Source organism: Pongo abelii, chromosome 8 (genome assembly GCF_028885655.2).
Source record: "Pongo abelii isolate AG06213 chromosome 8, NHGRI_mPonAbe1-v2.0_pri, whole genome shotgun sequence".
In the NCBI taxonomy this organism is placed as follows: Eukaryota; Metazoa; Chordata; class Mammalia; order Primates; family Hominidae; genus Pongo; species Pongo abelii.
This window is the reverse complement of record NC_071993.2, coordinates 38,023,769-38,046,692: the sequence shown is the minus strand read 5'-3', so window position 1 is coordinate 38,046,692 and position 22,924 is coordinate 38,023,769. Positions and strand designations below refer to the sequence as shown.

Sequence of the window (22,924 nt, the reverse complement as noted above, 5' to 3'; positions counted from 1 at the left end):
TTTAGATCTGCTTGGTCCAGAGTTGAGTTCAAGTCCTGAATATCCTTGTTAATTTTCTGTCTCACTGATCTGTCTGATATTGACAGTGGGGTGTTAAAGTCTCCCACTATTATTGTGTGGATGTCTAAGTCTCTTTGTAGGTCTGTAAGAACTTGCTTTATGAATCTGGGTGCTCTTGTATTGGGTACATATATATTTAGGGTAGTTAGATCTTCTTATTGCATTGATCCCTTTACCATTATGTAATACCTTCTTTGTCTTTTTTGATCTTTGTTGGTTTAAAGTCTGTTTTATCAGAGAGGAGAATTGCAACCTCTGCTTTTTTTTGCTTTCCATTTGCTTGGTAAATATTCCTCCATCCCTTTATTTTGAGCCCATGTGTGTCACCACACATGAGATGGGTCTCTTGAATACAGCACACCAATGGGTCTCGACTCTATCCAATTTGCCAGTCTGTGTCTTTTAATTGGGGCATTTAGCCTGTTTACATTTAAGGTTAATATTATTATGTGTGGATTTGATCCTGTCATCATGATACTAGCTGGTTATTTAGCATATTAGTTGATGCAGTTTCTTCATAATGTCGTTGGTCTTTATATTTTGCTGTGTTTTTGCAGCAGCTGGTACCAGTTTTTCAATATTTAGTGCTTCCTTCAGGAGCTCTTGTAAGGCAGGCCTGGTGGTGACAAAATCCCTTTGCATTTGCTTGTCTGTAAAGGATTTTATTTCTCCTTCACTTGTGATGCTAAGTTTGGCTGGATATGAAATTCTGGGTTGAAAATTCTTCAAGAACATTGAATATTGGCCCCCACTCTCTTCTGGCTTGTAGGGTTGATGCAGAGAGATCTGCTGTTGGTCTGATGGGCTTCCCTTTGTAGGTAACCCGACCTTTCTCTCTGGCTGCCCTTAAAATTTTTTCCTTCTTTCAACCTTGCTGAATCAGACAATTATATGTCTTGGGATTGCTCTTCTCAAGGAGTATCTTAGTGGTGTTCTCTGTATTTCTTTAATTTAAATGTTGGCCTGTCTTGCTAGGTTGGGGACCTTCTCCTGGATAACATCCTAAAGAGTATGTTCCAACTTGGTTCCATTCTTCCCATCACTTTCATGTGCACCAATCAATCATAGGTTTGGTCTTTTCATATAGTCCCATATTTCTTGGAGGCTTTGTTTTGTCCTTTTCATTCTTTTTTTCTCTAATCTTGTCTTCACACTTTATTTCATTAAGGCGATCTTTAATCTCTGATATCCTTTATTCTGCTATTGATACTTGTGTATGCTTCACGAAGTTCTCGTGCTGTGTTTTTCAGCTCCATCAGGTCGTTTATGTTCTTCTATAAACTCTTTATTCTACTTAGCAGTTCCTGTAGCCTTTTGTGAAGGTTCTTAGCATTCTTGCATTGGGTTGGAACATGCTCCTTTAGCTTGGAGGAGCTAGTTATTACACACCTTCTGAAGCTTACTTCTGTCAATTTGTCAAATTCATTCTCCAGCCAGTTTTGTTCCCTTTCTGGTGAGGAGTTGTGATCCTTTGGAGGAGAAGGGGCATTCTGGTTTTGGGAATTTTCAGCATTCTTATGCTAGTTTTTTCACATCTTCATGGATTTATCTACCTTTGATCTTTGTTGCTGATGACCTTTTGATGTTGATGGGGTTTTTGCATTGTTGTCCTTTTTGTTGATGTTGATGTTGATGTTATTGCTTTCTGTTTGCTAGTCTTCCTTCTAACACTCAGAGGCCTCTTCTGCAGGTCTTCTGGAGTTTGCTGGAGGTCCACTCCAGACCGTTTGCCTGGGTATCACCAGCAGAGGCTGCAGAACAGCAAAGATTGCTGCCTGCTCCTTCCTCTGGAAGCTTCGTCCCAGAGGGGCACCCGCCAAATGCCAGCTTTCCTGTATGAGGTGTCTATCAACCCCTGCTGGGAGGTGTCTCCAAGTCAGGAGCCAGCTGCCATTTTTAATTAAAGTAAAAGTGACTGACAATTGAATTAGTGAAAAATGCTAGAGCATTTGAAATAAAATTGTTTATAAGCTAGTTATGTTTATAGAATGAAAAGTAAAGTTAAAGATAAAGACATTAATATTCTAAATTAGCACTTTCCAAATTGTGTTCTAAAAATAAATACTCATAACCCAAAGAGGTGATAATGATGTACACCAGACAAACCCAATGGAGCTGGTGGTGGTGTTGGTTGTTGTTCCTTTTAAAATAAACTTCATCTCAGGATGCTCTCAAAGTACATCTTTGTGGCCCATGAGGTGCTCATGCACAATGGAACAAAATCAAATGCAGATATACTGTGGTGCCAGAAGAGAAAAAGCTATTCCTTCTTTCAGGACTAACGTCCAAAGTAGTACACATTGACTTAGGCCTACAACGCACTGAAAAACTAATATTTCACAAAAATCATTCAATAAAGGGAACCTATCCTTCTCATTGCATTCAACATTGCCTTAAGGCATAAAGGCATCAAATAAATAGCTACACTTTTTCTGGGATTGCTTATTTGCTGATTTTTCCTTCCACCATGACATCTAAGATTAAAAGAGAAATTGACACTTAATATTTAGAATCTGGATATCAATATATAGTTGATTCCAATTTCTCAAACTGATTGCTGAAGAGTACAACCAAATGACTGAAATAATTTTTGAATAAAGGAGTCTGTCCCTTGGCATTATAGTTGTACTCATGATTTTAGTGTCATTGTAAGATGAGGCTGGCTGGCAGTGCTGTCATCAAGGAATATTGTCAAACATGAACTGTATTGTTGAGTAAAATGCTCAGTAGGTACCTGAAGGGGAAGGGAAGTATAAGTTAAACTTATCAAAGTGTACTTTTTCATCAATTAAAATGTCAAATTTTTCAAAGCACTAGGATATTTCTTATACTCCATGAACTGCCTGATTGTGGTATCATGTGCACTCTACAGAAAACCCACTGGAGGCTCTTAACTTCCACAGATGATGTTTGAGATATGGTTTATAAAATGCTTCCCTTAATATGGTACCTATCATCAAACCTAACAAGGATTTTATTAATTTCCTTTACAAATAATGAGAAAAGTTTAAAACAAGATTTCATTGTTTTTTTCTATAGTGACATAAAACAGCTGAGAATTTCTATTTCTGTTATTTATTTACTACAGTAAAATGTAATGTATTAAATAATATTGGTACAAGACCATTTTACTGCAATGAATACAAGACTAATACATTTACTAAGTTACTAATCCTAAATGTATTATTTCAGGCAATATTGTGACAAAACAAGTGTTTCAGATTCAGAGGCTCTGTGTACCAGGTCTGCTAGTCCACCAACAAGTGAGGAAGACATAGGTTTCTCTAGTCCTGTTTTCTTATGTGGAAGATAAAAAGAGTGTCACTTAAATATTCTCTCACACCCTGAAAAGAGATGACAACTTAAAAAATTTAACTTTCACTTCATGTTTAAATAAGACTGCCATGACATGACTCAAATAAGACTCTCAGAGCATACTTTCCATTCATTTCAAAACTTGATTAATTTTATTCTATAAATCATCTAACCTGCACCTAGGCATTTTCCTGCTCTACCACTGTTCTCTGCCTGGAATAATGCTTTTCACCTTCCTTGTTTCATCAAGCTTGACTCCATCTACCCTCTTGGATCTCTTTGCCAGTAGCCTCACCAAAACATGTTTTTTGTACACTAACTGGTTACAAGATACTAATTCTAGCAGAGTATTCCCTTCATGAGAAAGTATGCCTCTCCATAAGAGTAAGGGAGGGCCCTAACTGTTCCTACCTCCAGCTGCTCAGCATAAAATTTTGAATAAATCAACAAGGGTTTGACAAATTAATTCAGTTATAATTTGGAAGGTAAGTCTTACTACATTTAATTACAGCAAAAACACTACTAACAGTTTACTATTTATAGGTATTATTTAAGATGGTCAAAAATAGAAACAAATCTAACTTCAGTCAGCATAAATCACAGAGTATGAAATTGTACAGTCTTTAATGAGAAATGGAAGGGTTTACTTAGTAGTTTTAAGGTTTAATGACAAAAACTAGAGAATAATCACACCTCATATTTTAGTAAGTCAAAACCAAAGCCTTACCATCAAAGGTCCAGTACCCATTGGATGCCAATGCCCAACCACTGACTTCTTCCACTGTACCTGCTGCCCATCATTTTAACACATTAAAAACACTAAAGCTATTTTCCTTGTAGAGGTCTTTCACCTCCTTGCTTAGGTATATTCCTAAGGTTTTTTTTTTTTTCTTGCAGCTGTTGTAAGGGGGTTGAGTTATTGGTTTGATTCTCAGCTTGGTCGCTGTTGGGTATAACAGAGCTACTGATTTCTGTACATTAATTTTGTATCCTGAAACTTTTCTGAATTCAATTATCAGTTCTAGGAGTTTTTTGGAGGAGTCTTTAGGGTTTTCTAGGTATACGATCATATCATCAGCAAACAGTGACAGTTTGACTTCCTGTTTACTGATCTGCATGCCCTTTATTTCTTTCTCTTGTGTGATTGCTCTGGCTAGGTCTTCCAGTACTATATTGAATAGGAGTGGTGAGAGTAGGCATCCTTGTCTTGTTCCAGTTCTCAGGAGGAATGCTTTCAAATTTTTGCCACTAAATATTATGTTGGCTGTGGGTTTGTAATGGATAGCTTTTATCACATTGAGGTACATCCCTTGTATGTCAATTTTGCTGAGGGTTTTAATCATAAAAGGATGCTGGATTTTGTTAAATGTTTTTTCTGCATCTATTGAGATGATCATGTGATTTTTGTTTTTAATTCTGTTTATGTGGTGTATCACATTTATTGACTTCCATATGTTAAGCCATCCCTGCATCCCTGGTATGAAACCCACTTGATCATGGCAGATTATCTGTTTGATACGCCATTGGAAACTACAAAACATTGCTGAATGAAATCATGGATGACAAACAAATGGAAAGACATCACATGCTCATGAATGGGTAGAATCAATATTGTGAAAATGACCATACTGCAAAAAACAACCTACAAATTCAATGCAATTCCTATCAAAATACCATCATCATTTTTCACAGAACTAGAAAAAACAATCCTAAAATATGGTACCAAACAAGAACCCACATGGCCAAAACAAAACTAAGCAAAAACAACAAATCTGGAGCCATCGCATTATCTGACTTTGAACTATACAATAAGGCCATTGTCACCAAAACAGCATGGTACTGGTATAAAAATAGGCACATACACCAATGGAACAGAATGGAAACCCCAGAAATAAACCCAAATACCTACAGCCAACTTATCTTCAACAAAGCCAACTAAAACATAAATTGAAGAACATAAACCCTATTCAACAAATGGTGCTGGGATAATTGGCAAAGCCACGTGCATGAGAATGAAACTGGATCCTCAACTTTAACCTTATACAAAAATCAACTCAAGATGGATCAAGGACATAAATCTACAACCTGAAACCTTAAAAATTGTCAAAGATAACATCAGAAAAACCTTCTAGACATTGGTTTAGGCAAAGACTTCATAACCAAGAACCCAAAAGCAAATGCAACAAAAACAAAGATAAACAGATGAGACTTAACTAAAGAGCTTCTGCACAGGAAAAGGAACAATCAGCAGAGTAAACAGACAATCCACAGAATGGGAGAAAATCTTCACAATCTATATACCTGACAAAGGGCTAATATACAGAATCTACAAGGAACTCAAACAAATGGGCAAGAGAAAAACAAACAATCCCATCAAAAAGTGGGCTAAGGACATAAATACACAATTCTTAAAAGAAGATACACCACTAAAATGCTCAACATCACTAATGATCAGGAAAATGAAAATCAAAACCACAATGCCATACCACCTTACTCCTGCAAGAATGGCCATGATCAAAAAATCAGAAAATTATAGATGTTGGTGTGGATGCGGTGAAAAGAAAACACTTCTCTACAATGCTGGTAAAAATGGAAACTAGTACAACCACTATGGAAAGCAGTGTGGAGATTCCTTAAAAAACTAAAAGTAGAATCACCATTCAATCCAGCAATCCCACTACTGGGTATCTACCCAGAGGAAAAGAAGTCATTATACAAAAAAGATACTTGCACATGTATGTTTGCAGCAGCACAATTTTCAATTATAAAAATAAGGAACCAGCCCAAATGCCCATTAATCAACAAGTGGATTAAGAAATACCACTCAGTCATAATAAGGAATAAATTAATGGCATTCCCAGCAACCTGGATGGAATTGGAGACTATTATTCTAAGTGAAGTAACTCAGGAATGGAAAACTAAAGATCACGTGTTCTCATTCATATGTAGGAGCTAAGCTATGAGGATGCAAAGGCATAAGAATGAAACAATGGACTTTGGGGATGCAGGGAAAAGGGTGGGAAGGGGGTGAGGGATAAAAGACTACAAATTGGGTTCAGTGGATACTCCTCAAGTGACAGGTACACCAAAATCTCACAAATCACCACTAAAGAATTTACTCATGTAACCAAATACCACCTGTTTCCCCCAAACCCTATGGAAATAAAAATATGTAAATATATATATAAAGTCTTCCCAGCAACTATAAAATAAAATGAAAACTCAAGTTTACGTTTTCCTCTCTCCTTTTGGGCAGGACAAATTTTAGATATGTTTTTAAATAATAACTTTTTTCTTTTTCTGAGACAGGGTCTCCCTTTGTTGCCCAGGCTGGAGTGCAGTGGTGCAGTTATAGTTAACTACAGCCTCAAACCCCTGAGCTCAAGCGATCCTCTGCCTCAGCCTCCTGAGTAGGTAAAACTAAAGGCACATGCCACCATGCCTCGGGCTAATTTGTTATTTAACCTTTCTGTAGAGATGAGCTCTTGCTATGTTGACCAGGCTAAAAATAAACAAATTTTAATTAACTTAAATATTTCTAACACTTTGGGCATTCATGAAAACAGCTCCATCTGTGTTGTGAGGTAATTGGATAATATGGCAGTGTAAGTTTGAATAAAAATATTAAACAAGGCCTTAGGAGAAAAGTATAATATGCTTATTATAGATACATCAATAAAAAAATTGTCTGGGTTAATACCATTAATTATATTGAAATTAAACTTTGATTCACATAAATATAGGTCCTAAATTTTGATTAAATATAATAGATTGACCACAAATTTATTTCCTCTGCCTCTGGAAATCTCATTACTCATACATAAAATACAGGTTACACACAGGATCAGGAGAGAAGGTTGACAGAGATTATTTTTAATAAGTGCTGGCACATAAAAAGTACATAAATTAGTGGTAAATAACACAGAAGCACAACTTTGGTCCCTACAGAAAGTGACTGGAAGAGAAGCAAGCCAGCTTGTCTTGTAGAACTAAAGGCAGGCTGTGAACTTACAGGCAAATGGAACTTTGGAAAGTAGGGTAAAATGTAAAACAAAAGCCAGCAAGGTCAGAAAATCTGTGGTTAGAGCCCCAAGTCCACCTGTCTTCCCATCTGATAAGAAACTTAGATGTGTGTTCTCTGGATATACCAAACCTGAGAATTTCTAGGTTCAGAAATACCACAGCTTAAACCTGAGATATAAAGAAAACTGTACACCAAAAATATAACTCCAACTTGCTTCCCTAACTCTGCTTTTGGAAAGCAAGTAGACATTCTTTTACTTCCCAGGCAGAAAATTGGGAGATCCTTTCTCAGAAGAAACTGAACTGACTTGAGTAAAAATCCCCAGATAATACACTGAAGTCCCACAAATGAAAAGCTAGTTTGGCTTCCAAAACCTCACACTGAGTGCCACCAGTTAACAGAAGTCCTGCTTCCAAATAAAGCCAGGGACCACCACACATTGGAAGGAAGCCTCCAACAAGAGAGATCAAAACAACAGAAAAAAAGGGATTCATGGACCATCAAAATCAGGAGCAAAACTTTTTTAAAAACCTAAAACTTAAAGTATAATAATAATAAAATTAAAAAAAAACTAAAAACACACTGAAAAAGATATGAAATTCAATAGAAATATTATAGTAAGAAGTCACAGAAACTGAAAAACCAGAGGAAAAATTAAACACCAATGCAAGTATACTGGTCTAAGCAGCTGAGTGTCTGAATAACAAGACTATCAGAAAAAAAGGAACAGAGAAAATAAAAAAATTCTCAAGAAGAGATAGCCTTCAGACTTAGTAGCCTCAATAAAATGAAAAGATTCCCACCAAGCTGTTATTAAGAAATTTCAGACTCTCAGTGAGCAAGAAGCTTCTAAAAAGCTTCCACAGATACATAAAACTTGGTCATAAATAATGTATCTCACAATGGCAATAGAGTCAAGAACAACACTGTAATGAGAGCACAATTGCGAAATATCTTCAGAACCATAAAGTTTAGATTCAACCTAGAAGTTTACTCTCTATCAAAAAGGAGGGATTTTAAGACTGGCCAGATCCCTAAACATCTCTGCCCAGCAAAATGTGCTCAAGTACAACTAGAGAGGATAACAGGACAGCAGGAAACAGAATCTAGGACTCAGGTGATCCCACACAAGATGGCAGTTATGTGAGATCCCAAAAGACTTTACTGCGCTAGCACAGAAAAGCAGACATCGAGCATATCTAGGGAAAGCCACTCTATATTGAACTAGAATGACAAAATGCCAAAGAAAGTTGCCCCCCTACCGACGGCAAAAAAAAAAAAAAAAAATGGAACAGATGTGTTTTAGCAGATGGAAAGTATCTTTGAGAGGCATGTGGTAAATGCTGCAACACTTGAGGGGAAAACAGCTGTTAGAAAACAGGCAAACAAATATAGTCAGAAAATTAGTTTCATGCTAAAAAATAACGGATGTGAAAGCAAACAGACCAGCCAGTGGCTACTTACTGCATTTGGCTGGGTAAAGTAACATAGGCTAGGGAAAAAGAGATGACCCAGAAAAAGTGCAGAAATGCTCAGATTTCAGAACTGTTTCAGAGAAAGAATGAAGGACATATAATGCAGAGGCACAGTGAAAACACCATATGACTTAGCAGTGAATAGAATTTGCATAGTTATAATCATGTAAATATTACTGATTTAATTAAAAAGTGTGCTACAATTGGAAGAAACAGAGGGAGAAAAATAAGGTCATGGTGTAGTGAGGAAGGTATGCTTTCATCTGCTATGACAAAGTCAATAGACAGTGCTGATAGCTATTCTATTTTTCATATTTATTATTCTGTATTTGTTATTCTGTTATTTGTTATTTCTTAGCTATTCTATTTTTGTTATTTGATTAAAAATATGATTAAATATTTAAGGCAGATATTTATGCCACAACCAGACTATTGAAATTTAACTTAAATGTCAGAAATTCTTAAAAGGTGGATGCACTAAGCTGAAGACTTCTCTGGATAAATTTGATACTTAGGAAAATACAAAAAGAGGTCCATGCTATCACCACTGGGTCCCCATTATAATTTAAAGGAATCAAGAGAGACATATTTTTATATCAAACTATCAATTTCTTAACTTTTTGACTGTTTACATACATGCTTTGTATAGTTGCTTTTTCTTTTTTCTTGTACTAAGAATAAAAAAAATAGTCACTTCTGATACAAATACTATAAAATAAGAGTAGTAGTTAATGTCTTACTAAATACTACTAAATGAGGAAAAATTCCATTTAAAAAATTACTTTCAACAATTTATATTTAAATTATCTGGCATGATAAATCTCATAAAGTAAAATCTAAAAACTTAGTTTTACTTTTTGAACCTAGTTTGCTTTTTGTTTCCATTACATACACATGAAAGAATCCTTCTGTACAAAAGAAAAGGGAAAAAAATGAGGCCAGATGAAAAAGTTAGCTAATAAAAAAGTTTAACTCTTGCATATATGAGCCATGAGTATTTTCTCATTTACCAGAATCTCAACAGCTCTATGAACTACTTTCTGGCCAGGCCCCTATCTCTAGATGCACCAGAATCCCTGTAAGCATCTCGAACCACACTTAGTGATCATCTACTAATATGTCACTAAAAACAAAACAACTGAAAAGTAACCTATCTTAAATTTAAATTTTAAAATGACTATACCAACCTAATTGGACATGGTGTCTGCTGCACAAAAAAAATTTTTTTTTTCAAAAAAAAAAAAAAAGGCCAGCATAATAAAAGCTCTAAGAGGTCATGCTTTGTTTCCTACACCACCTCCACCTTTGATGCTCGAAGGGCCTTGCAGGCAAACATTCCTACCACTGAAGAGTGAGGGACATGGAATAGCTATTCTTTTACCTCTTCCATGTTCTCTATGTGTGAGAAGCCCATAACTCTGGAAGGAACTGGGAAAAACAACTCTGATATGTTTTGGATATTTTCCCCTGTCCAAATCTCATGTTAAAATGTGACCCTTAATGTTGGAGATAGGGCCTAGTGGGAGGTGTTTGGTAATGGTGGTGGATTCCTTATGAATGGCTTGGTGCCATCCCCATGGTAAGAAGCAAATTCTCATTCTGGTAGTTTAAAAGAGTGTGACACCTTCCCTCTACCTGCCTCTCCCTCCCTCTCTCACCATGTGGAACCACCTGCTTCCCATTGCCTTCCATCATGATTGTAAGCTTGCTGAGACTCTCACCAGAAGCAGATGTTGAAGCCATGCTTGTACAGCCTGAAGATTCATGAGCCAATTAAATTTCTTTTTGTTGTAAATTACCCAGTCTTAAGTACCTCTTTATAGTACTGCAAAAATGAACACAAATTCTAACCAGAAATATCTGACTCAAGACAGGCAAAGTCTACTCAAACTACAAAAAGAAAGGTTACATACTTCCATGTTTTACTGTGATGCATTACTTTCCATATTATTATAGATCCTCACTTGTATTCTTGCTGCTTAAATCAACTGGAAAACTTGGCTGTGTATGGCTTTTTAGCAAACAAGTGAGGATTTAACATAACATTAAGGAAAATAAGCAGGAGTAGGGCATGTTTAAATTTATATTACATTAGATGAAAAGGTTAATAACTTAAAAGTTTTGAGAAGCATAAACTTGGATGTGATAAACACATGTAATCAGGGGACTGTGCAAGAGGAGTCCAAAATCACAGATTCAATCTCTGTTGATGAACAACTATGTTTTCTTTTATTTGTTTAAATGGAAAACAAGCTGAAGCCTAAGTTCTATCTTTAAAATATACTCTTTGGGGCAAGGGAAAAGGGGCAAATAATTATAAATAAAGATAAATCTATGACTCCTCCATCACATGACAAATTGCATTGATAAAAAGATGGCAAAATGTATAAACAAAAAGTTTACATGATTTCACTAACACAGTAACAACTTAAAAAAAGTATATCACGATATTAATTCTTCCTACCCATGAGCATGGAATGTTCTTCCATTTCTTTGTATCCTCTTTTATTTCATTGAGCAGTGGTTTGTAGTTCTCCTTGAAGAGGTCCTTCACGTCCCTTGTAAGTTGGATTCCCAAGTATTTTATTCTCTTTGAAGCAATTGTGAATGGGAGTTCACTCATGATTTGGCTCTCTGTTTGTCTGTTGTTGGTGTATAAGAATGCTTGTGATTTTTGTACATTGATTTTGTATCCTGAGACTTTGCTGAAGTTGCTTATCAGCTTAAGGAGATTTTGGGCTGAGACAATGGGGTTTTCTACATATACAATCATGTCATCTGCAAACAGGGACAGTTTGACTTCCTCCTTTCCTAATTGAATACAGTTTATTTCCTTCTCCTGCCTAATTGCCCTGGCCAGAACTTCCAACACTATGTTGAATAGGAGTGGTGAGAGAGGGCATCCCTGTCTTGTGCCAGTTTTCAAAGGGAATGCTTCCAGTTTTTGCCCATTCAGTATGATATTGGCTGTGAGTTTGTCATAGATAGCTCTTATTATTTAGAGATACATCCCATCAATACCTAATTTATTGAGAGTTTTTAGCATGAAGCGTTGTTGAATTTTGTCAAAGGCCTTTTCTGCATCTGTTGAGATAATCATGTGGTTTTTGTATTTGATTCTGTTTATATGCTGGATTACATTTATTGATTTGCATATATTGAACCAGCCTTGCATCCCAGGGATGAAGCCCACTTGATCATGGTGGATAAGCTTTTTGATGTGCTGCTGGATTCGGTTTGCCAGTATTTTATTGAGGATTTTTGCATCGATGTTCATCAGGGATATTGGTCTAAAATTCCCTTTTTTGGTTGTGTCTCTGCCAGGCTTTGGTATCAGGATGATGCTGGCCTCATAAAATGAGTTAGGGAGGATTCCCTCTTTTTCTATTGATTGGAATAGTTTCAGAAGGAATGGTACCAGTTCCTCCTTGTACCTCTGGTAGAATTTGGCTGTGAATCCATCTGGTCCTGGACTCTTTTTGGTTGGTAAGCTATTGATTATTGCCACAATTTCAGAGCCTGTTATTAGTCTATTCAGAGATTCAACTTCTTCCTGGTTTAGTCTTGGGAGAGTGTATGTGTTGAGGAATTTATCCATTTCTTCTAGATTTTCTAGTTTATTTGTGTAGAGGTGTTTGTAGTATTCTCTGATGGTAGTTTGTATTTCTGTGGGATCAGTGGTGATATCCCCTTTATCATTTTTTATTGTGTCTGTTTGATTCTTCTCTTTTTCTTTATTAGTCTTGCTAGTGGTCTATCAATTTTGTTGATCCTTTCAAAAAAACCAGCTCCTGGATTCATTAATTTTTTGAAGGGTTTTTTGTGTCTCTATTTCCTTCAGTTCTGCTTTGATTTTAGTTATTTCTTGCCTTCTGCTAGCTTTTGAATGTGTTTGCTCTTGCTTTTCTAGTTCTTTTAATTGCGATGTTAGGGTGTCAATTTTGGATCTTTCCTGCTTTCTCTTGTGGGCTTTAAGAGCTATAAATTTCCCTCTACATACTGCTTTGAATGTGTCCCAGAGATTCTGGTATGTTGTGTCAGTGTTCTTGTTGGTTTCAAAGAACATCTTTACCTCTGCCTTCATTTCATTATGTACCCAGTAGTCACTCAGGAGCAGGTTGTTCAGTTTCCATGTAGTTGAGCAGTTTTGAGTGAGTTTCTTAATCCTGAGTTCTAGTTTGATTGCACTGTGGTCTGAGAGACAGTTTGTTATAATTTCTGTTCTTTTACATTTGCTGAGGAGTGCTTTACTTCCAACTATGTGGTCAATTTTGGAATATGTGTGGTGTGGTGCTGAAAAAAAATGTATATTCTGTTGATTTGGGGTGGAGAGTTCTGTAGATGTCCATTAGGTCCGCTTGGTGCAGAGCTGAGTTCAATTCCTGGGTATCCTTGTTGACTTTCTGTCTCATTAATCTGTCTAATGTTGACAGTGGGTTGTTAAAGTCTCCCATTATTATTGTGTGGGAGTCTAAGTCTCTTTGTAGGTCACTGAGGACTTGCTTTATGAATCTGGGTGCTCCTGTATTGGGTGCATATATATTTAGGATAGTTAGCTCTTCTTGTTGAATTGATCCCTTTACCATTAAGTAATGGCCTTCTTTGTCTCTTTTGATCTTTGTTCATTTAAAGTCTGTTTTATCAGAGACTAGGATTGCAATCTCTGCCTTTTTTTGTTTTCCATTTGCTTGGTAGATCTTCCTCCATCCTTTTATTTTGAGCCTATGTGTGTCTCTGCACGTGAGATAGGTTTCCTGAATACAGCACACTGATGGCTCTTGACTCTTTATCCAATTTGCCAGTCTGTGTCTTTTAATTGGAGCATTTAGTCCATTTACTTTTAAAGTTAATATTGTTATGTGTGATATTTGATTCCTGTCATTATGATGTTAGCTGGTTATTTTCCTCATTAGTTGATGCAGTTTCTTCCTAGTCTCGATGGTCTTTACATTTTGGCATGATTTTGCAGCGGTTGGTTCTGGTTGTTCCTTTCCATGTTTAGTGCTTCCTTCAGGAGCTCTTTTAGGGCAGGCCTGGAGGTGACAAATTCGCTCAGCATTTGCTTGTCTGTAATGGATTTTATTCCTCCTTCACTTATGAAGCTTAGTTTGGCTGGATATGAAATTCTGGGTTGAAAATTCTTTTCTTTAAGAATGTTGAATATTGGCCCCCACTCTCTTCATGCAAATGGCCATACTGCCCAAGGTAATTTATAGATTCAATGCCATCCCCATCAAGCTACCAATGACTTTCTTCACAGAATTGGAAAAAACTACTTTAAAGTTCATATAGAACCAAAAAAGAGCCTGCATCGCCAAGTCAATCCTAAGTCAAAAGAACAAAGCTGGAGGCATCATGCTACCTGACTTCAAACTATACTACAAGGCTACAGTAACCAAAACAGCATGGTACTGGCATCAAAACAGAGATATAGATCAATGGAACAGAACAGAGCCCTCAGAAATAAAGCTGCATATCTACAATTACCTGATCTTTGACAAACCTGAGAAAAACAAGCCATGGGGAAAGGATTCCCTATTTAATAAATGGTGCTGAGAAAACTGGCTAGCCATATGTAGAAAGCTGAAACTGGATCCCTTCCTTACACCTTATACAAAAATTAATTCAAGATGGATTAAAGACTTAAACGTTAGACCTAAAACCATAAAAACCCTAGAAGAAAACCTAGGCATTACCATTCAGGACATAGGCATGGGCAAGGACTTCATGTCTAAAACACCAAAAGCAATGCCAACAAAAGCCAGAATTGACAAATGGGACCTAATTAAACCAAAGAGCTTCTGCACAGCAAAAGAAACTACCATCAGAGTGAACAGGCAACCTACAGAATGGGAGAAAATTTTTGCAACCTACTCATCTGACAAAGGGCTAATATCCAGAATCTACAATGAACTCAAATAAATTTACAAGAGAAAAACAACCCCATCAAAAAGTGGGCAAAGGATATGAACAGACACTTCTCAAAAGAAGACATTTATATGCAGCCAAAAGACACATGAAAAAATGCTCATCATCACTGGCCATCACAGAAATGCAAATCAAAACCACAATGAGATATCATCTCACACCAGTTAGAATGGCGATCATTAAGAAGTCAGGAAACAACAGGTGCTGGAGAGGATGTGGAGAAATAGGAACACTTTTACACTGTTGGTGGGACTGTAAACTAGTTCAACCATTGTGGAGGTCAGTGTGGCGATTCCTCAGGGATCTACAACTAGAAATACCATTTGACCCAGCCATCCCATTACTGGGTAGATACCCAAAGGACTATAAATCATGCTGCTATAAAGACACATGCACACGTATGTTTATTGCGGCACTATTCAAAATAGCAAAGACTTGGAACCAACCCAAATGTCCAACGATAGACTGGATTAAGAAAATGTGGCAGATATACACCATGCAATACTATGCAGCCGTAAAAAATGATGAGTTCATGTCCTTTGTAGGGACATGGATGAAATTGGAAATCATCATTCTCAGTAAACTATCACAAGGACAAAAAACCAAGCACCACATGTTCTCACTCATAGATGGGAATTGAACAATGAGAACACATGGACACAGGAAGGGGAACATCACACTCTGGGGACTGTTGTGGGGTCGGGGGAGGGGGGAGGGATAGCATTAGGAGATATACCTAATACTAAATGACGAGTTAATGGGTGCAGCACACCAGCATGGCACATGTATACATATGTAACTAACCTGCACATTGTGCACATGTACCCTGAAACTTAAAGCATAATAATAAAAAAAGTATATCACATATTAAAGTAAGACAAGTGAATACGTGAAAAGTTGAAAAAATTAAACCAATATGAGTTTCTAAATACTTTCTATAATACATCTGATCAAAGAACAAGACTTTTATTCTTTTTCTTGGCAGAAAAAACAATGTTTTCTCACCATCTGTTTGAGATTTTCTCAGGAATATTGTGCTTGTCTCTGGATGGTCAGAAGGGTTGGACTCCAAAGGTATATCTATAGAGGGAGAGAAGAATAAAAGATGTGATCATTTATAAAAATTTATCATCTCATTTATTTGACTGCTGCATTTAGGCTATTTCACTACCTCTACTTTTATTCTTATTTATCCATTGAAATGAATGTATAGACATAAGACGAAGCCAGGCAAGATGGTGCATGCCTGTATTCCCAGCTACTCAGGAGGCTGAGATGGGAAAATCCCTTGAGCCCAGGTCGGGAATTTGAGGCCAGCATGAGTAACATAGTGAGATCCTCCTTTATTTAAAAAAAAAAAAAAGGTAAATTTGCCTTTAAGTTGTGTAAAATCAACTTCATAGAATGAAACAAGAAAGCAGTATGTTTTAAAAGACAGGTCTATTTTATAGGCAAAATATAAGATGTATTCTGGAGTGCTTAAAAATTTTAAAAAGTAAATTCAGCATATCTGTCTCTTCCATGTCATTCTGAGTACATAGAACCTCAGTTCTGTTGAGTAGCTGTCTTCCATAGTCACGTGAGATCTCTAAGTCTTCATTTCTTCATTAGCAAAACATAGGGAGAACATATATATAGGCCTTATTTGTATTGCAAAGGGCCAAATGAGACATACATAAACTGTGCTGTAATCCTAAAGAATGACAATAAAGAGCCTTTTTTGGGCTCTCATCCAACACTACCCATCTATTAACTGGTGTGTAAAATCACTCAGAGGCTTTCCTTACACCACCAAGTGGAGTATGTTTACACAAATAGTTACATGCTTTGTGTATAAAGGTATAATGAATTAATTCACATATTTGTTTATTCTAAATTCTTAAATATCTTGAAAAAGTCACACTCATCATGAGTCTTAATTATTCTACCTCTGAAAAAACAAGAGCCCAACCAAAGTTGTTTTTTTTTTTTTTTCACTTTAAGTTCTGAGATACATGTGCAGAACGTGTAGGTTTGTTACGTAAGTATACAAGTCCCATGGTGGTTTGCTGCACATCTCCACATCTCAACCCATCATTGAGGTTTTAAGCCTCACATGCATGAGGTATTTGTCCTAATGCTCTCCCTCCCTCTGCCCCCCTACCCCTCGATGGGCCCCAGTGTGTGATGTTCCTTTCCCTGTGTCCATGTGTTCTCATTCTTTTTGCTTAGGATTGTCTTGGCTATACAGAGCCCAATCAAAGTTTAAATAGAAGAGCTATAAGACATTTCCTCTACAGTAATAATATCTCTGGCGTTTAAATGAAACCAAAGAGCCAATGGATTTAATATCTTTATGATACAATGTTTTCTATTTTGAAAAACTTAGTTTTTATTCAAGAACCGTATTGTTACCCAGAATTCTTTTTACTTAGATTCATCTCTTTGCAAAATTTAGAGGCAAACCAACTAATTGTTTTCTCTTTCATCCCACCTCCCATCCCTCTGCCTCTCGCAGCAGTGTAGAGGCTGAAAAACTCCAACTTTCTTATCTTTGAATAGGACGCTATTGTCAGGAGGGGGAAGGACAAAGGGGGAGCCATGGCAACAAACACTCTTACACAGGCAAGGTCTGACATTTTAACCTTCAGTCTTTATATTACACATTCAAAGTGCATATTTACATTTTATGTCTTTTAAAAGCTTTGACCACAAACCATCCCAACCTCTCTTTTAGAACAAGGAAGTAAATAATGTCTGTTAAGTCACCAGAATAAATCTGCAGACACATTTTTGTTAAAGTAAGAATTTTAAAGTAATCAGAGCCTCATAGGTAAACTCCTTTGGGGTAACCCCACACACACACCCATTTTTCTACAGCCCTGGTCGTGATATTTCACACCTTTCCCAATTATTTTAAGCAACCTCCATTTTCTTTCCTTCTGTGTTCAAATTAGTTAGAAGAAACTAAGCAGCTTCTATCAAGGTGACTTAAAGCAACCAATATAGTCCCTCCCATGGCAAACTGCATTCTGATTTTAAATAAGAAATCCCCAAATATTTCAGTATGAATTGTCCTGAGATTTAGCTACTTTAACAAAGGAAACAATTAGGCACTTACCTGGTTCCTTCACCTAGGTACCATCTGGATAGGTACAAAGAAAGAATGGGATGGGTACTGGAAAGTTGGGATATTTGAGTTTTTATTGAGAAAAGGAAGAGAATATTCCAAAGAAGCCTCAACAAAGTCCCACAGGTACTAAATAGAGCTACAGACAAGAACAGCCATAAATAAATGGTCCCATGCCAGCCTGGGAGAATGAGATGAGGGAGATAGAACTGGGAGTTTGAGAGGGAAGGAGAAAAGAAACTGACTGGATTCTTTGGGGAAAGATTAAGGGGTGGGAACATAAGGCAAAGCCAGTTGTTGTTCCTGGCCGGCCCTGGGAGAGCTGGCTACAGGCAGAAAGGAGCCTGAGGTTGGGGATGCCTCCCAGAGGACCCTGGAGACAACAGCAGCCCAAAGTGTGCCAAGGGCAGACGGCACCCATCACCTCCTTACCTTCAGGCATCTCCCATTCACAGATGTAGTGCACACGGAGGCCCTCACCAGCTTCACAAGTCACCTCACCAGGCTTTACAGCAGCAGCCACAGGCACTCCTGCTATCATGTCCCCAGCTGCTTCCTCATAGATCTCAGACTCACAGGGACACAGTGACCCCTGGTTCTGGTCCAACTCAGGGCTGGCCCTGGGGCACACACAACAGGTCAGTATGTTCCCCATGGGGCACTTCTACTCCTGTCTGCCACCACCTGTGCCTCTGCTCACAGCTTTGGCCGCACACTCCCATTGCCCTAGGCTGAGGCTGTGCTGCACTTGCAGAGATGGTCTTGTCTGCTGCTTGCCTGCCGACACCACAGCCTGGCCCCAGCCATGGCTTGGGCCAACGCCTGTACCCTGCTGCCTCCCATGAGTTGACTTCTCTTGGAGGGTGAAGACCAGCCAGCTTATTTAATAGGTGTGAACCCAACAAGCACTGAGAGACACAACTGCCTGAAGAGAGTACAGATGGAGCTCCTCCTCCTTCTGCAGTCACCTACAGACTGAAGCACACTGGCCCAGGTGGAAGCCCAGGCTTGTGGCTCACAATGCCCCACTCCACACTTCACAATGCCCTCCCTGACAGCTCACAATGCCCCACCCTGGCTGCCCCACCTCCCCCACAGCTCAGAATGCCCCTGCCTGGGCTGCCTTGCCCTGAGGCTTATGATGCTGCTGCTCTCCTGGACCCTTGTACAGTGCCAGTGGGACTAAGATTTTCATTCATCACTGGCTTCCTGAGCTTGTTAGTCCCAAGAAAAGCACAAGGTGGTTCCTTACTTGAAGCCATCTTCCTCTATGAGTTCTATACAAATCCTCAGTTAGTAGAGTGGGTCCCATTAGCAACCAAGTTGAGCAACTTTTATTTTCTGACTGAATGTAGATACACCTGAATTGTTGACTGCTTTTGTAACTAAATATTCCTCTCCTGTCTTCCAATGAGTGGTAGTTTTTGTCTGCAACTTGACCATAGCGGTCCCTGAGGCTCTAGCTCTACTCTCAATAAAGAGTTATGGCTGTGTGCCTTGAATGACACCTTAGGACCCATCCTGCCTCCACCTCTTTCTCCATAAAATAGAAACCCTACTTGTCCCTCCAAGCTCTGAAATGCTGAAACTTACCAACTCCCTTTTCTCCCCTCTGTTTCTTCCTTCCACAGCAAAAACTTTCAGATTTTTCTTTTACTAACAAAGCACTAAGCATGATTTTGTCATACAAAATAGAGAGCCATAAAGTGGGGTACCACAGTCCTAATTCAATAAAGATGAATACTCAACATCTGGCAATCAGTATGTGCCTGACAGTGTTCTAACTGTACTATGCTCATTTAACCCTCAGAAACAATCTCATTTTACAGGTTTTACAGAAGACATTGAAATGGAGAAAGTAAGTTATCTCCCCAAGGTCACACGACTGCTCAGGCTGGGGCCACAATTTGATCCCAGGTAGTATGAATTCCCCAATTTCTCAAGCAGGATTATCAGAATGTGTATTGGTCCATTTTCACACTGCTATAAAGAAATACCTGAGGTTGACAGGTAATTTATAAAGGTTGAGTAATTTATAAAGGAAAGAGGTTTAATTGACTAATGTTCCACATGACTGGGGAGGCCTTAGGAAACTTACAATCATAGTGGAAAAGGAAGCAGGCACTTCTTACATGGCAGCAGGCCAGAGAGTGTGAGCATGTGAAGGAGCAACTGTCAAACACGTATAAAACCATCAGTTCTCATGAGAACTCACTCACTATCATGAGAAGAGCGTGGGCGAAACTGTCCCCATAATCCAGTTATCTCCCACTGGGCCCCTCCCTCAACACGTGGGGATTATGGGATTACAATTCAAGATGAGACTTGGGTGGGGACATGCCCAAACCATATCAGAAAGTAAAGGTAGAAGTCAAGCTTGGAGGGAAAGTGACATTGTAGATTAGTACATTTTTAAAAGAAAAACATTTTTTTGATGTGGATTTTAAAATGCCTCCCCTTCATTCAACATTAAGTCCCTTCTACATACCAGGCACTGTATGTGTGAAACAGTCCTAACTCTCAATGAGTGTAGGCAGATACACAAACAAAGGCTTAAGGAGTTCTGAGACTACACTGCTGGACAGGGTATGAACCTAGGATACAGACGTACCTCTATTTGACCCCAAATGTGTTGCTGGGATGGTTTTAATTTTATTCTGCAAATTTGAGTCATTGAATCATACAAAGGTGAGACATCTCTGTCAGATGTGTGTATAGTGGTCTGTATAATAATGAAGGACTGAAGGAAGCAACAAGACCAATTAAGAGACTTTATCTAAAAGAAAAGTAATGATAAAGGCAGTGGCAGTGACAAAAGTCGAGGAAAAAGTTTTCTGATCATTTGGGAGATGGAATAGGAAGTGCTTGGTCATGAGATGTGAAAGAAGAGGGGAAGTAGAGGGAAAACAGAGTGCTCAGGCTCTGCTGGGGAAGACTGAGTATGTAGAGGTGCCTTCCTCCTGGCAGAGAATGTAGGAAGAGAAATAAGTAAGGAGGAAAAGATAGTTTTTTACTCTCAGTGTCACATAAAATGGATTCTATGGTCAAAAGTTGAATATAAATCTCTGTAGCCTAAGTCCATTTGTGACATCCCAACATATGTTTTCAAAAATAACACACATACTAAATCAAACCATTAAGAGTAACTGGGGAAATTTCCTAAAATTTGCATGCTAATAATATCAACATTTTTCATTTATTACTTTCATGGAGCAACTCTGAATCTATGGTTATAGCAAATGAGGCATCTTGTATAAAATAAAACTAATACATGAAACAAAACATTTAAAATTATATTGCCCTCAGAGAATAGAGAATGCAACTGAAGCCATGGACATGGAAGTGATTGCCTTGAGAAGCTGCGTATAGTAAGAAGAATTGGGAAGAAAAAAATATGGAGAATAGGGTGATTTCCATGGCATTAAGTGAAGCTTGCAAAAGTGAGCACCGGGAGTCAAGAGACCTGCATGTAAATCAGGAATGGCTGCCTCTGTAAATCATTAGAAAGGAGATGATGTCTGCTTTTCATTTCTATAACAGTAGCACCTAACACAGTGCCCGGTCAATAGGTACTCAACATGTATTATCTCAATGCACAGAGTCAAATGTTGCCAGGAGGGCAGGAAAGCTACAAATCAGCTATGATAACTTAGTGATTGGGCTTGTGTGTGTGTGTGAGTGAGCTGGATGTCAGGCAGTGGGTAAAGTATTGAACTGGAAGTGAGAAAACAATGACACAAACTGAGGGCTTCTCTTCCCAAGTATTTGGCTTAGAAGAGAGATGTAGTAGTAGTTAAAGGGAGACATATGGTAAAGAAAGCCTTTTATTCCAAGATTCAACAAAAAGGGTGAGTATACTTCTATGTTAAAGGGAAAGAGCTAACAGAGAAAATACATTTTTGAGTTTAGAAGGGAAGGAAGAACGAATGCACAAGGGCCCCCAAAAGGCACAAGTGCATGCAATCCAGATTGGGGCAGATTAGCTTTGGACTTCTACAAAAGCAAGAAGGGATTTATTTAAGATTGTGCTTTGAATAAAAACTGACTTTAGATATATACGCTTATGAATATACTTAACAGTATTGCTTCCAAAATTAATGTTAATTCTATATTAAATAAAGTTTGTATTTAAAAAAAAAGGGAGAAAGGACCATGTCATTCCAGAGGTATTTCTGGTAGAGGAACAGTTTAGGAAGAGATCTTTTGATGACCTTTATTTTACTAGAATTTTCAAAAAAACTACTGTGGGAAAAAGGATACTATGTATAGAAAAGTCTACACTTCTTGATACATCTAACAAAAAAAAAAAAAGCTTGATACACTAAACAAAACCCAAATAATGTCTTCCCTAAAAGTGGGTAACTTGAAAAGCAATTTGAGCATAAATCAAGGAGTTCAATGACAAGTATATCAAAAAGTGAAACATGGGTTTAATTTTCCCTACAAAGAGTTAAAAGAAATAACAACAACTTTGGGGGAAGAGGAAAAAATAATTAAGAAGAAAATTATATGCAATTCCAAAATGTGTGAATGTTTACAAACTCTAACATCAGTTAACTACAAAAAGGACCAGAAGAATCATTATCATAGGGAGCAATGGGTAATTTCAAAAATCAGGGAAGAAGCGATGATTCATATGCAATTTAATTTTGTTGAAAATATTTCGGTAAAGTTTGAGGACAAAAATAGGTGATACGTTGGAATGTGGGAAACCACAGTGGAAAAAAAAGAATTCAAGAAAGTTCAGTTTCAGTAACCAATATCTAGTAAAATCCTCAAGACCTAGTGGCTACAATCTTCATTAATAGTGTCTGAAGACCTAGAAATATCATTAGATACCATTTTGGATAATTCTTGTAGACTTGAGATGATGTCTATTTAAAGTTACAAAATAGTGCCTGCACTTAACAACAGACACACTTGAAAACAGATATCCCTGACTTTTATTTTTTATTTTTTTGAGATGGAGTCTCACTCTGTCCCGTAGGCTGCAGTGCAGTGGTGCAATCTCAG

General features: G+C 37.7%; 1 pseudogene; it reads right to left on the bottom strand.

Annotated features, from left to right (window-relative positions):
* LOC129048209 (cyclin-Y-like protein 2) overlaps positions 1 to 18,898 on the bottom strand; it is a 45,974-nt pseudogene extending 27,076 nt beyond the window's left edge.
* Between the last annotated feature and the right edge of the window lie 4,026 nt (positions 18,899 to 22,924).